Source organism: Diabrotica undecimpunctata, chromosome 2, assembly GCF_040954645.1.
Source record: "Diabrotica undecimpunctata isolate CICGRU chromosome 2, icDiaUnde3, whole genome shotgun sequence".
In the NCBI taxonomy this organism is placed as follows: Eukaryota; Metazoa; Arthropoda; class Insecta; order Coleoptera; family Chrysomelidae; genus Diabrotica; species Diabrotica undecimpunctata.
Window position 1 is genome coordinate 41,284,063 of NC_092804.1, and position 15,785 is coordinate 41,299,847.

Below are 15,785 nucleotides of genomic sequence, written 5' to 3' on the forward strand. Positions count from 1 at the left end.
CCCTCATAGTTAATAAATTGCACTTCAAGAACTTATTTTTATAAACACATCTTGGTTTTTCAGGCAAACCTTTAGGAATATCTAAAAACAAAAAAATTGATTAGATTGATGTACTGAAACATTATCTAGCTCTCTATGCTTACCTATTTTTCATACCGACTACCCTTTTGTGTTTATCACGCTGTACGATTCTTTTCTGGCTACATTCTGGAGTCGTTTTTTCTATAGAGTTACCAATATTATCGTTATCCATTACAACAAAACAAAAGTAAATTTACGTAAACCTACTTTGAATAATATCCAAACAACACTAAAAACATTACATGGTTAAAAGCTGCCACATGCCATTTCGTCGTCGGTCCATCGAGTTAAGGGTCTTCCTCGGCTTCACTTGTCAGCCCGTGGTCTCCACTCAAGCAATTTTTTTGTCCAACTGTCGTCTTTCATTCTTGCAACATGTCCTGCCCATCTCCATTTTTGCCTTGTAATATGTTCGATAATGTCTTCCACTCCGGTTCGTCTACGAACTTCCTCGTTTCTTATTCTATTTCTTAAGCTTATTCCAAGCATTGATCTCTCCATCTTTCGTTGTGTCCTTCTCAATTTTTCGGCTGATGTTTTTGTGAGAGTTAAGGTTTCTGTTTTCTATGTGAGGACTGGGAGAACGCACTGGTTAAAAGCTTTTCTTTTTAAATGGATCGGTATATTTGTTTTAAATACGTCTCTCATTTTTCCGAAAGCAGCCCAACCCAGACTTATTCTTCTAAGTAGCTCGCATGTTTGGTTATCTCGAGTTAACCTTATTTCGTGACCCAAATACACACAAGTTCTATGGGCGACTTTTCGATTTCTATTAGCTCATTGGGAACGAGATTGGTCATCATTTTTGTTTTTCCATAGTTTATTTTTAAACCAACTTTCTGGGTTACTTGCTGTAGTTGTTGTAGCATAACTCTGGCTTCTCCTAAGTTGTCTGTTATGAGAACAATATCATCGGCATATCTGAGATGATTGAATATCTTTCCATCGATGCTAATACCCTTTGATTCCCACTTTAGCCGTTTAAATGCGTACTCCATAACTGTTATAAATAGTTTTGGCGACAAGGTATCTCTCTGCCGCACCGCTCTGCCAATTTTTATCTGCTCAGTCATGCAATGGAGGTTAGCGGTTGTTGTCGCATTTTCGTATATATTTCGAATAATATTTGCATACCTGTGATCTATTCTGCATTCTGATAGTGCTTTTAAGATAGCAACTGTTTCGACTGTGTCAAATGCTTTGTGGAAGTCGACAAAGATAAGAGCAAGAGGTCTGGACTATTCGATAGACAGTCAGGAGCTAAGACAGGAGATTATCATGATGATATGAATTCAGAAAATTATGAAAAATGTATGAGAGAACAGTTAATCCGCAATTTGCCTGTTGGATCTGTTGTTGTTACTGATAATGCGTCATATCATAATGTACAAATTAATAAAGCACCCAGCAGTAATTCTACAAAAATGGATATAATATCTTGGTTGACAGAAAAAAAATTACCATTTATAACGTCAGTGTTAAAAGCGCAATTGTATGAAATCGTCAAATGACACAAACAGGATCATATTCAATATAAATTGGACAAAAAACAAGTGCTGCAAGAATGTGGACATGTTTCTTTAAAACCTCCGCCATATCATCCAGACTTGAACCCTATAGAAATGGTTTGGTCGCAAATAAAAAATGAAGTTGCAAAACAAAACGTTTATTTTAAGTTAGAAGACGTAAAAGTGTTGGTGGAACAGGAATTTGCTAGAGTAACTGTAGATAACTGGAAGAAAGTGTGTGAACATGTTGTCAAGGTTGAAGATAGGTATTTGGAAAGTGAACGTCGTATAGATGTAATTACTGAAGAATTAAGGATTGATTTAAATGATTCTAGTGACGACGACAGTGCATCTGATGTAAAAAATATAATTTAACATTACGATGTACACCTATGTAATCTATGTGAATATAAATTTTCCAAACTGTCCTGTATGTATGTATGTATTATTTTTTTACTTTTAACATACTCTAACAAGAGTAACAAGTAATCTTATCAATTAAGATAAGGACAAAATTACAGGGCTGTCTAATATAAAATTGACATAACATTTTAACGACGGTTACGAAATAACAGTAACACATAAACAGAAAACAAAGAAAACGTGAAGAAAGAATCCTTTCCGGTTGCCTCTAAAAATCTGCTCGCTAAGAAAAGTATCTTTTTTAATTAATGCAATCCACTCAACCCAAATCCCTATCTCCATTAATTGTTATCTGTTTTTAACCCACCAAGCAACGATAATACCCCAACTCTCGAAAAATCCAAACGACCCGAACGATTTTAAAGAGCAATTAACATAAACTGTGTCTAATTTGGGCCGTTAAATAACGAAATTAAGAGGGCAAGATACGAGCATCGGGTTATCTGCCTTAAAGTGTGAAGGCCGCCGAGAGTGGAGGCGGCTATAAATCATTCGAATCTCCCGAAACAAACTAAAAGCGGTATGGTGGCGGGCCGCCACCAGCCAGCTCCAGCACCAGCCATGGATCGGTGATGCGATGGAACAAACATTAATACTTCGGGGATAATAAAGTTTATCCTTTTCGACACGCACATTTCATTATTTCCCTACAGGACAGGACTGAACCATAGAGTTTTCAATATAATGATTAAAGAAAACAATTAACACCACGTTAGGAAACAGTTTTTCTCACTTTTATCGAATGTAAATGAAAACTTCCAATAAATGTCGAACGCATAATAAGAAGAAGAGATCTAACATATTGTGTATGCCACATATAACGTCTGAAGGTGACCTTAAGAATAAATCATCTGCAATATTAAGTAAATAAATGGCAACATTCTTCACGTGGATGACCAAAATTTATTTTAGACGACTAATAAACCAAAACTAACATATGCCAAGATCAGCTTAAAAAACAATTATGAAATTTGATGTTGCCGGTGTTACTCAACGTATTAATAAATTCAGGTAGCGCCAAATGCGCTTCTAGTTCAAAACAAAATTTAGTTATGTATTTAGTTCAATAAATAATGATGTGGAATAATTTTAGAATGCCTTATGTATTTAACAATTGAGCTACTGTAGCTGTAATGTTGTAAACTTACTATACGATGCAATATCGGATTAGTCTGCAACGAGCTTTGAAATGATAGAGAATATTGTCACGAAATAGTTGACAAAAGCAAATAACAAAAAGCTTTTCATTTACAATACTTAACAAAGACCACGTTGCACAAGTCAGGGAGCATTAAGGGTGGGTAAGGATATAGATAATAAGAAAATGTAGATCAAAAACAGATAGATAAACGATAAAAATTGATAAGATCACAGAATATAACAGTTTGACAAAAAAAAAACAAGAAACACGGAATACAACTAAACTGTAAAATAAAATCAGCAAAACATACGTATGTCAAACATATCAGCAAATTATTAACAAGTATCATGTTAATCGACATATTTAACCATAGGCTGTAAGAAAATGTTATATAGTCAATAAAATACTTTAAGATTTATATCGTCTCTAGCCAAAAATAAAATAATACAATAAAAAATGTTTAATTACCTTTCAAACAAACATGCATTGTAAAGAAATAAACAATAAATATTGTTTATTAATACTCAAAATACTCAAAAAATTTTATTAATAAATACATATTAATAAAAAACGGATAGTGACAAATATTGTCATCAATATTCTTATATTATAAAGAGATTGCAGTCTTCTCTATAATTTTTAAGTATAAACTCAATACAAAATTTAATTTAATCATAACTTTATTATTTCAACAAAAAAAATTATAATGAGATACATATTTTGACTGCAATCTGAACAAATTTTATTATCCATTGTTTAGTTTTATTCTAAAATTAACTTTACAAAAAGCAAACAGGAATTTCCATCATTCCTATACTTAATTAATTAATCGTAAAAATAATATTTAAAAATTAAAATTTTTGAAGAAAAAGTTCGGTTAAATAAAATAGATAAACTGCACACAAAACAGCAAACAATTTCCTCTAACACTTACATTTTGACAAAGTAACTGGCCTTTAAAGGGTACATGTGTTCTTCTCTCAAAACAGGTGGCCCTGTAGATGTAAAACGATATGTTTGCTTCTACGGCAAAAATATTGATAAAGCAAAGGTGTTTTTCTGTGAATGCTAGCGGCGAAAAAGAATTACCAGTAAGACTTACAAAATTGTGTTTTTTGATCATAACTAAATGACAAATATATACGTCTGAATGCACATTGATACAAATAATAACTGGCAACTCTGAAATAAAAATCGGATAGTGACTTTTTTATAAGTTCACCCTGAGCTAATTAATGGGAAGGAGATGTGTAGTGTGGTTCTAATAATTTGTTCCCATGAGAAAGTAATGCTTTAACTATAAGCCAATAAAATTTTGAGAAAGATTATGTGAGATTATTACTTAAATAAAGTGGTTTAAAAGAAAACGTATTCGCTTATGGAATACTATAGCCACAAACATAATTAATTACTAAAAAGGATTTTAAGTTTAAGGGCCTTTTAAACACTTATGTGTATTTGAAGCGATAAAAATTAATAATCTCAAGACATAGTATTAAAAATACAGGCTCGTAGTAGAGAAATTTAGCATGCTTTAATATGACTGCACTTGGAGAGCCAAAATAAACAATAAAATCATTGAATTAAAGATAAACTTAATCTTGTAGCATTTATAAAAATATTGATGATGCATATCTGATACATATTCGGAGAGTAAAAGACACGAGATTAACAAAGAAAGTTTAACAATATACGCTAGTTTATCTATGATCAGGCTAGCCTTGGAAATAATTGTAATCACTCAACTTACGGTCTATAATGTTAGTTATATCTGTAAACATTACATAGATCAGTTTCTATCAATTTTATTTATCAATTTTTGTATGTTCTGTGTGTTTTAATCTACATATTTATCATATCCAACTATCAAGGGATAGTGTCAAAGATGTAAGAGTGGAATAAAGGAGACGAATGATAAGCCGCGATCAGGTGCATTGAGTACTGCATTAACAGACAGGAATGTGGCATGTGTGAAAGGCTTTATTAGAAAGAATTGTCGAATTTCAATCAGAAAAATTTCGGAAAATGTTAATGTTAATACTATCGTATACAAAATAAGTTATCGAAAAGTTATCGAAAAGTTTATACGCAGTGGATTACGCTCGGAATTTCGCAAATGAGATTTTCTTTACAATATCTCACGGAATATAAGGAAAATGGTAATTGCATTCTTTCGTCAATAATTGCTGGCGAGGGTCTCATTAGTTTGAACAATCCATTAAGCTGTTATCGATGCAATGAAACATGCAATGTCTCTGCCACTAAAAAATTTTAGAATTTTAGACTAAAAAAAATTTAAACTTCTGCAGGTAAGTTTACGTTTACATTTTTTTTCTATCATAAAGGACCCTTGCTTACAGAGTTTACATAGTGCATATTAACTTAGCCTCCATAATAAAACTTTGAACACAGGTAGAAATCTCTCACTTGGTGTCGTTTCTTGCACAGTTCGGACTTATATTTTAAAAGTAGAAGAAAAAAATCTACGATTCCACGCACTTAACACCTTATTTTTGAAATAAACTTTTAGATCGCCTGCGATACTCCGACACTCTGTTTCTGATGCGTCACTGGTGATAACTTTACGCGCACTAGTATCTGCTTCTTCATTCCCTTCTATGCCTGTATGAGATGGTATCCATATCCATAGGAAGTGGACTTTTCTGAAATTTTCTTGAGCTTTCATTAATTCGGCCCTGGTCATTTTCTCAATGAGGTGTTTAGGGTATACATTTTGCATAGCTTTGACTACGCTGAGAGAGTCAGAAAGGACTAGACAACGAAAAGAGTCATATTGGTTGGAGTTATATTTTTTTGGGGGATTCAGATTAGTTTGATTCAGATTCAGAAAAAAGCCATCAATATTCCACTGAAATAGAGACTTGAATTTAAAGTTGACTTAACTAAGATGTGTCACTTTCCGGTTCCGACGCCTCACTGTTAATATAATTATGGATTTTTTTCCTTACGGACGTGAATTTACATTTCCTTTAAATCTTTTCTTTTGATCTGTCCTTTAAATGGGGATAAACTTGACTGAGCATATGGGACAAAGCTGGTAGATCTGTGGTATATTCTTGAATTGTGGTTATAGGATCTGTTGACCCCGTGATAATTATTAGGAGCATCTTAAGTTGATCAACGTTTATAGGGAAAGCTAGAGGGTAATTTTCTATGAAGTTTTTAGCAGGGTCAAGTAAGAGAGAAAATGAGCATTCAGAAGTGCTTGCTAAACTAATTTTAGCTTTTTTAGATTTTGCTTGGACTTTAGGTGGTGGAAAAATGTTACATTCTTTTGAAGATGGATCTGCTTCAGGTGAAATAATTTCATCAAAGTTTCTTTTTGGTTGATTAATTATGTGAGTGTCCTTATTTGATGTATCTACTTTGTTCGGTATCTCCGGGATATTAGAAATAGACATTTGTTCACACTGAGAAGGGTTTGTGTCATTGGATGCTTGCAAGGATATATTTGTTGTGCTGGATACTGATGCTTCATTGTTTTGGTTAGGGTTTAGTTAAGCTAGTGGTTCGGATCACTATGAAGCGATGTGTCCTGGCTTCTTGCATCTAAAGTAAGCTAAACTGTCTTGAGAAATGAATATTCTATATGTCTTGTTGTCAAAAACAAGAGTAAATGACTCTGGTATTGTTAGATCGTGAGGACTGATATAGATTTGTCTTCGAAAACTAAGGATGTGATTTTACTCATGCATAGAAGCACTTATTTTCAGGAAGGCCATGCGGGAGACAGGAACAATGCCGATTTTTTGTATCTCATTGATAAGCAAGTCGTGCGGTATTGAAGGACATACGCCGGAGAGCACAAGTCGTTACGCTGGTGTAACTAACCTTCTTGTTCTATCAATTTCACTTTGTATTTCTATTTGACCATGATTATTCATAACATCGTCTACTATTTGTTTATTGGATAAATACATACATATGCGATTATTAGATAATCTAGGAGAGAAGATTATATTTTTCGGTTGAATTATATTTCCAAGTGGGAGAAGGTAGTCTTGAAGTTTGGTGTTTTCTAAAGCACTAAAGATAATTGCTTGGGACTTTAAAGGAAATTGCACTCTCGACGCTGCCGAAGAATATGACTGTGATATGTTTATTTGATTTTGATGATCTTGTATTGTAGAACTGTTGTGTGATTCCATGTTTGAATTCATTTCGATAAACGTTAAGTGAAAAGTAAGTCCGACCCTGTACACCTGCTAAAACAGGTATATCGGTCTTTACTAAAAGCGGATATTTGTTGGTAAAACTGGATTTGTTTATTGACAACAATAACAAATAATTGCAATTTGCTGACTTTAATACTAATTTAACTGGATATTATGTAAAGAGTTTGTACACGTACAGTTTATTTCAATACATCATTAAGATTCACAATTTATAACTTACATTAAATTTTGTTAATGTTAAAAATATTTGGAGCCCACATTGAATACAACATTATAGTTATCGATGCAGAACCGAACTCCCTTATCATTTAATTTTGTCTACCACATTTATACCGATAAGTTTGGCATATATTCCGTAAGTAGCGGTTACTAAGTGTCCAAAAAACGGAGACGTATTCAAAAACCTTTTCTAATTACGGCTTTTTTCTGTAGCACTTCCACAAGATAATAGTTTTAGAACCATAATTTAATCCAGATCTGCCTTTGTAATACTTTTTATGTTTTTTTTTTATTTAAAGTTGACTGAACCTTGTACGAATTATAGACTACCTTTTTTAACTTATTTCAATAACATGGCTCAAATTAGATTATTTCCTATGCCAGATCTGCAAAAAATGCAAATTGGGCGAATAGAGTAAAGTAGCTGGCGGAAAATTATACTGAAAATTTTATATTGGTAGAAGAAAAAGCGAGCGAACGGTTTTGTATAGGCAGACGTGATGAATTTGCGAACTGGCCGGGTGCTTTTGAATATAAAATTAATCGAAAAGGATATATATACCCCAAATTTTAAGTTATTTTTCGAGAAAGTAAAATTTGTTTGCATTTCTATAAAATATGGATGCTCATTTTAAAATTATTGCTTGAATATTGGGATTTTGATTAATAGATACTCTGTTTTGAACAATTTCTTTGTTGGTAAACCTCTTTTCCAACTCTTAACGGAACTTCGGTAAAATTGTTGGAATTCCGTAAGTTCAAGAAATTAGTTGGTAGGTTACTTTAGATATCCAATAAACTATTATATTGATGTAATTTACTTTAATATTCATTTACAATAAGTGGGTTCTAGTACGTGATTAATGAATGAGAATAATTTTAAATTTACTTTTTGGTTTATTCAGTTATAATTTGGTGAAATAGGTTAAAGTATGTCTAATAACATTTGAATTCGTCATAAGTCCATTAATTAAAACTTTTCAGTATTAAAAATATGTTTCTTATATAAAAATGTTTCTTATAAAAAACTCTTTGGTGATAAAGAAACTGAGCATAGGATAAGTTGAATAAAGACATATACAGGGGGGTCCTTAAGTAATTATAAAGGTTGATTCATTTAGAGATACTTTTTTCAACAAGAAAAAACAATGAAAAAAATAAATTTTATTTGAAAATATTTAATATCATACAAAAGAACCATTCTTTACAATTACTTCTTAAAAGATAATTTTTTTTAAATGTTGGCCATGACTACGATTAAGTTGGTTCATTCTGAAGTTCCAATTTTCGATGACTCGTTCCAGCATTTCGATTGGTATTTCACCAATGACTTGAGTAATATTGGCTTCCAATGCCTCAATCGTATCTGGTTTATTCATGTAGACTTTGGTCTTAAGGTAGCCCCAAAAGTAAGAGTCTAGAGGTGAGATGTTACAGGATCTAGGCCAATTCACTGGTCCAAAGCGTGAAATAATTTGTTCACCGAATCGTTCTCGCAGTAAATCCATGCTTTCACGGGCTTTATGGCAGATAGTGCCATCTTGTTGAAACCAAATATCGCCGAGACCACGAGCTTCAATTTCAGATACCAAATAGTCCGTTATCATGGTACGATAACGGTCTTCATTCACAGTAACATTCTGGCCGGCCTCTGTTTTAAAGAAATATGGACCAACGATTCCACCAGCCGTAAACCACACAAAACAGTTGTTTTTTCAGGGTGTAATGGCAACTCTTGAATCTCTTTGGGTTGTTCATCACCCCAAATATGGGTATTTTGTTTATTAACGTACCCATTAAGCTAAAAATGGGCCTCATTTTAAAACAAAATTTTTCTCGAAAACAGTGGATCTTATGAAAGCTTATCAAGAGCTCATCGACTGAAACGGTGACGACTCGGAAGGTCGGTCGGCTTCAGCTCTTGCACTAATTGAATTTTGTTTGCTTTTAAACCAAGATCCTTACGTAAAATACGCCAAGTTGTTGCATATGACAAGCCAAGTTGTTGAGAACGGCGACGAATCGATTATTCATTATTTTCGAGTACACTATGTACTGAAGTACTGAATGTAGTCTATTTGGTCGCGTGTTATCCAATAATGAAAATTGGGTTTTAAACTTACTAATCGTAAAGCGAATTGTACCATAAATTGCTCTAAGTGCACGAAACACATTCTTTATAGAACTCCAATTTTCAAAATACAACTTAATACAACATAACAATACAACATAATTTCTAGATGCTGTGCAGGGCTAAGTCTTTCCATCATGAAATGTCAAACAATACTGAACAAAAGCCAAATGTCAGTTTGACAGTATTCATGCACGATCTCCAATTAAATCCCCACCAAAAAAGTACCTCTAAAGAAATCACCCTTTACAAAAAGAAAAAGTAGATTCTACACATAAAAATAATAAGATATCAGCCAACTTGCTTTAATAAAATGTTGATACATATTAAGAAAGATACATAGTGTTAATTCGAAATTTAAAATTTTATTTTTTGCTATAATTTTCTTGTTTGTGGATATTTATGTATAAAAATTTATAACAGGAACTTTTAAGTATGATGATTAATAATTTGTTACATACTTTGATAAAGCTTATAGAGGGCGACACATATGCAACATCTTTGGCATAAATTTGGCTTAATTATGCCATTCGAGTTAGTGCAATTTGTGTTAAAAAATTACGAAAGATACAATATTTTAATAAAAAAAGTTATACCTTTTAAAAAGGTAAAAACTCAACAGTTCTTAAGATAATCGCATTTTACAGATCAACTGCATAATAATTCTTAGTTGTGATATTTGTGCGTCAAAGCACTAAATATTGAATACATGTAGATAAGCATAATTAATAATTTTTTCTTAATAAAACAGCTTAAATATGGTTATGTAACACTACAAAATTCTTTCTTATCGGTACTAAATGTTTTATTTGACGCCAGTTTTGATGTCATCATTATACAACCTCTACCTCTACAACCTATTTAATGCATTACGCGAAATCTTAACATAGTCGGCTGACGTCAAGATTGCTTTTGACAACTTAACATAAGTCTCGTTTCCATTTGTCAGTGACTTTTGTAATATCTAGTTTATTTTGATTTATTGAACAAAAGCGAAAAATGCCGAGGTATAATAATGTTTCTAATATCGATATGAGAAATATTATTGCATGGTATCGATATGAGATACAGAGAGAATATTTAAAAAGATCTTAACTAATCTTAACCTAATCACCAAACCGTTAAACATCTATTTCGGAATTTGGACGAAAGTGGATTATTTCGTCCCAAACGTGACAACTTAGGCTGACTGAAAATCATTACATCTGATCAAGAAGATGAAGTAATGGTTTGCATTGACGACAAGAAGTTGAAGTAGTGGTTTGCGGTAACAATGATTTTCAAGTCAGTATACGACGTTTATCTTTAGTTTTAGGAATTAGCAAAACTTAAATTTTAAAAATCCCACATCGTTACCCATCATTCACCCTTACCGTGAGCATTTTTACCCTTACCACGAGCATTTTACACCTACGCAAAATCTGTTGCCAGCAGATTTACCTTTAAGATGCAGATTTGCAATTATATCCGACACAGGCGAAATCTTAAAGACTCCTTCGTCAATATAATATTATTTACGGATGAAACTACATTAACAAGCCATGGTATTTTCATTTTAAGAAACAGTGATTTCTGTCACATTAAAAATCCTCATATTAAGAGAGAAAATCATTTTTTAGAGACATTTATTTACATTTTTTACAATATAATATTATTGATTTGTTGGAAGAATTGCCATTAAAGTTAAGGCAAAATATGTGGTTCATGCAAGCGGGTGTACCCCACATTATACAAGGGTAGTGAGAATCTTCTTAAATACCAACTTTCCTGAACGCTGGATTGATCGTGGTGGTCATTTTATTAGTAGTCAATTACTGCATACTGCATGCAACTGCATAGATGAGACAATTATACTATTCAAGGGACAATTTTCTTTAAAACAGTATATTAGAGGACAACCAAATCCTTGGGGCATTAAAGTCTTGTGTAAATTTTTGTGGTGAATCAGGAATAATTTACCGATCGGTAGTTTATCAAGACGCAACTACATTATCTTCACTTGTTCTATATTTATCACAAAGATTGCTAGATAATTCGAGATATAAGCGCTACTTTGATAATTATTTTAATTCAATGGAATTACTAAAATTACTTCACACGAGAGGAATATTTGCTGCTGGAATTATTAGACAAAATCGGATGGGAAACTGTACACTTGGTTCCAAAAAGAACTGAAACTATCAGGAAGAGAAAGTTCAGACTCGAAAATTACTTTCGATCAAAATACTGTTGCAGTTCGATGGTTCGATAATAAGGTCGTAAATATGGCCTCAAATTTTATAGGCTTAGAGCCTACTGATACTGTCAAACATTGGGATAAAAAAACAAAAACGCATGTACAAGTTGAACGTCCAGCGGTAATTAAACTTTACAATCAAAGAATGGGCGGCGTGAATAAAAATGATTTCCTTGTATCACTTTATAGAACGTTTATTACAAGTAAAAAGTGGACTCTACGGGTAATGTTTCACTATTTCAATGTGGCAGTGCGATACTCATGGTTGGAGTATCGTCGTGACAATCAAAATAAACCTAAAAATAAGAAAATAGATTTATTGGAATTCACGTTTTACATTGCAAAAGCTTTAGCTTTCTCTAAAGCTCCACTGAGAACACCGAAAAGAGGTCGTCCTTTAAATGAGTCACCTGAAAGTTCTCCTAGAGATTCCGCTGGAAGTTTTCCTTTTACATTTGTAAAAGATGAACCTTCCAAACGAATGAAACAGCAACAATCTGTCGGCGAAGTGAGATATGATGAAATTTCTCACTGGCCAATTCCTACAAAAGGTCACGAACAGCGTTGCGGTTTTCAAGGATGCAGCGAAAGATCACGCACGATGTGTGAAAAGTATAACGTCTTTCTGTGCTTGTTGAAAGACAGAAATTGTTTCAAAAGTTATCATACGAGACGTCAAAAAAACATAATATATTTTTATACACGTTTTTTCTGTAATAAAATATTATATTATAATTTTATGTTTATTTACGCCTTAATAACCTTTATTGTAGTTGCCACCAATTTGTAAAATAAATAGTGGGGGGTCAAAAATTTGATAAAAAATGTTTTCAGTATTATTTAAGTGTCCAATTAAAGAAAATATCAACAGAAAAAATTTTACCTTTGAAAAAAATTCAGGGCTGAAAGGGTTAAGGATAGTACAAAAAAGTATGAAGCGTTCAATGATAGGAGTAACAATAAAAAACAAAATCAAAAATTAAGACCTACGCAACAGAACAAAAGTTGCAGATGTTGTAGAGAGAAATTTCAGATTGAAATGGAGATGGGCTGGGCACATGGCAAAGATAAAGAAGAAAGATAGTCATGCAAATTAATCGAATGAAGACTTAAAGCAAATAAAAGTAAAAAGACGAAGAAGAAAAAGAAACAGAGGAAGGGTAACTACACGATGGCAAGATAATCTGAGAAAAACTGCATCCATCCTGTATAAGAGACCGTGCACTCTGGATATAAACAGGGGAGGCCTACGTCCTTCAGTGAACTTAAAACATGCTGATTATGATAATAATTGATTTAACAATAGAAACATATTTACGGCTCAACAAATCTTATTGGTAAGTGTGCAGGAGCTCTCATAGCGAAAATTTCCCGCTTGAGTATGTTCGTCATAACCACAAAATCTAAAGAAAGGAGTGTTTATCAATGTTTATGTACAAAGCTTAGACAGTAACATAGATTAAGATATTAGACAAAATATTAAAGCCTCCAACTTATAATTCACATAGTCTTAATATCCAAATACTTCCGTAGCCTGTGAAAATCGCTTAAACACTAATGATAATAAAACGATATATCAGTATGTTATTATTGTTTTTTTTTTTTCGGAAGACGTCTCTTATAAATAGGTGATAGTGATTGTCATAGTGCCGTATATTCGCAGTGTGCTAGAACCTATACCAGTGTTATATGGTTATATTTAGCCATTTTCTCAAGTATTCCTCGGCATTTATACACTAGCCTACTATGTTACTTAAATTCCCTTTTGTTATTGTCTAATGTGTTTGCTTGGTGTATTGTATATTTCAAAGGTGTTGTTTGACATTTAAGATCTTTGCATACTGCTACTTGAAAGGTCTTTTGCGTAAATGTACATCCGTAAAAATATAGCCGAATACAAAGTGGTAAGTCATTTTACTTACTTGAGCTCTATTATCATTATAACTGGAGGATGCAAAGAAGAAATACATAGATACCTTACAATAACTAGATCAAACTTACTAAAATTTGGAAAGATATAGTCATTACTACCACTTGTTACATATGGCAAAACATCAAACCATGCCTGGTAGGAGTATTAATCATGAAAAGATGGTGGTTGAAGGAAAAGTACATGGTGAAATAACTTAAAGAAGATTGTTAATGGGATGGTGAAACCAAATAAAGAGGACTACCGGTTACTATCTGCCACTTTTGTGGTCACTTTTTAACCGTTCAGTGTAGTTGTTTGACCAGTTCCTCTGCATTTAAGAAGCCGCTGCGTCTTGTTTTCTCCACGTTACAGATTATACGAAGATAATATATGAATTATTGTCTAGTAAAGACTGTGATTAGAGTGAGTTCAGTTTTCGGAAGCTCTAAGAGTATATTTGCGTAGCCAGATGTAGGTTATAGTAACCATTGTTGCATACTTTTGACTGGAATATTTTCCCAGTATGCTTACATATTATAATACATAAAATACCACGAAATGTCTTGTTAGAATCCTGGTATCTGGTCTAAATATATAAATGATTATGCAATCTTATTTACATATATAGCTGTTACTTCGTACTGTCCTTCACAATTTATATATAAATTCCAGAAACTCATTTTTATTCAACGATAACCAGAAAACTTTCCAAGGTTTTCCCAAGGTTTTCCCATACATACGTTATGCATTACGTGTTTAATTCAATATTTTTCCATTAGCTGCAGTCTAGTGAAAACGGTATCCCTCGGTAAATTGTCTCACCCACATTTTCATGTCATAAATAATTTTATGGTTTCATAATTTGTATATTGTTGAGCATTATCTTGATTTTACTACAAAGATACTTAAATACTATTCGTCTATTATTCTGGCATATGCGACATAATTTACATTTAAAAAAAATATTCACCAAACTTTTTCTCTTTGTCCAAATAATACAGACCAGTTTTTTTAGAAATATTATCTAGTCTAACTGCTTTTTCTAACAAATTTTGTGCAATATTTGCGAAGTTTACTTTTTTGTTATTTTTTAGTATTTTGCTGTTTTTGTCCCGAATAAAACTAGACTAAAAGTAAAATTTAACTTTAACTTTCTTTACTCTAGGTTTAAATTTTTTATATCCTTCACTCCTCTTCTTTGATTCGTTATATAGATTCTGCTTTAGTTTTTTGTGGATATTGTGTTACTGACAACCTAATTAAAGAAATGAATCCTAAAAATAATTCATAAATGTTTACAAGAAGCGATTTTGAAGATACCAGCAATACCATATGCAAATATCTTATCAGAAAAATGAACAAGAGTTGGAAATAATCCATCACAATTTCAAACAATTAATACACTGGGATCTATTCTTTTCAAAACCAGTCCAAGCACCATATATAAGAGATTAAATATCTTCATTTACAAAATACCCTGTTAACGTGGAAGATATCACAAGACCACTAAGTGTCAGGATAAACAGTTTATCCTGACTAAACATCGAAAACACACATCACAGATATGCAAACATGCTTTAATGTGGAAACATGCATCAATAATCATCCGTAAATCGTAAATTCAAAAATTTTTATATGGGAGAAACTTCAATATTACTAAGTGTTAGGATAAATGAGCATCAATCTTACAGTAAAAACAAACTTTGCAGATATGCAAACACGCCTCAGATAATGAGCACAGCGTCCAACGGAAAGATGTATCAAGAATCATGAAAGAAACGGACAAGAAAAAATAGAAAATCGAAGAAGCAGCATCCTTCTAAATGAAGAACAATGTGTAGCAATCTGGGTAACAATACTGAAAGAAAATGTTAGAAATAAAAATATTTCAACACTTGCGAATTACTAGCAGGTCAGTGACACATCACCTATAATTAA

At 32.5% G+C, this 15,785-nt stretch overlaps 1 protein-coding gene across 1 annotated transcript in view; it reads right to left on the reverse strand.

The window, feature by feature from the left end:
• The window catches only part of LOC140433654 (uncharacterized), a 549,811-nt gene that overhangs the window by 293,043 nt on the left and 240,983 nt on the right, over nt 1–15,785 (reverse strand). The window lies entirely within an intron of this gene.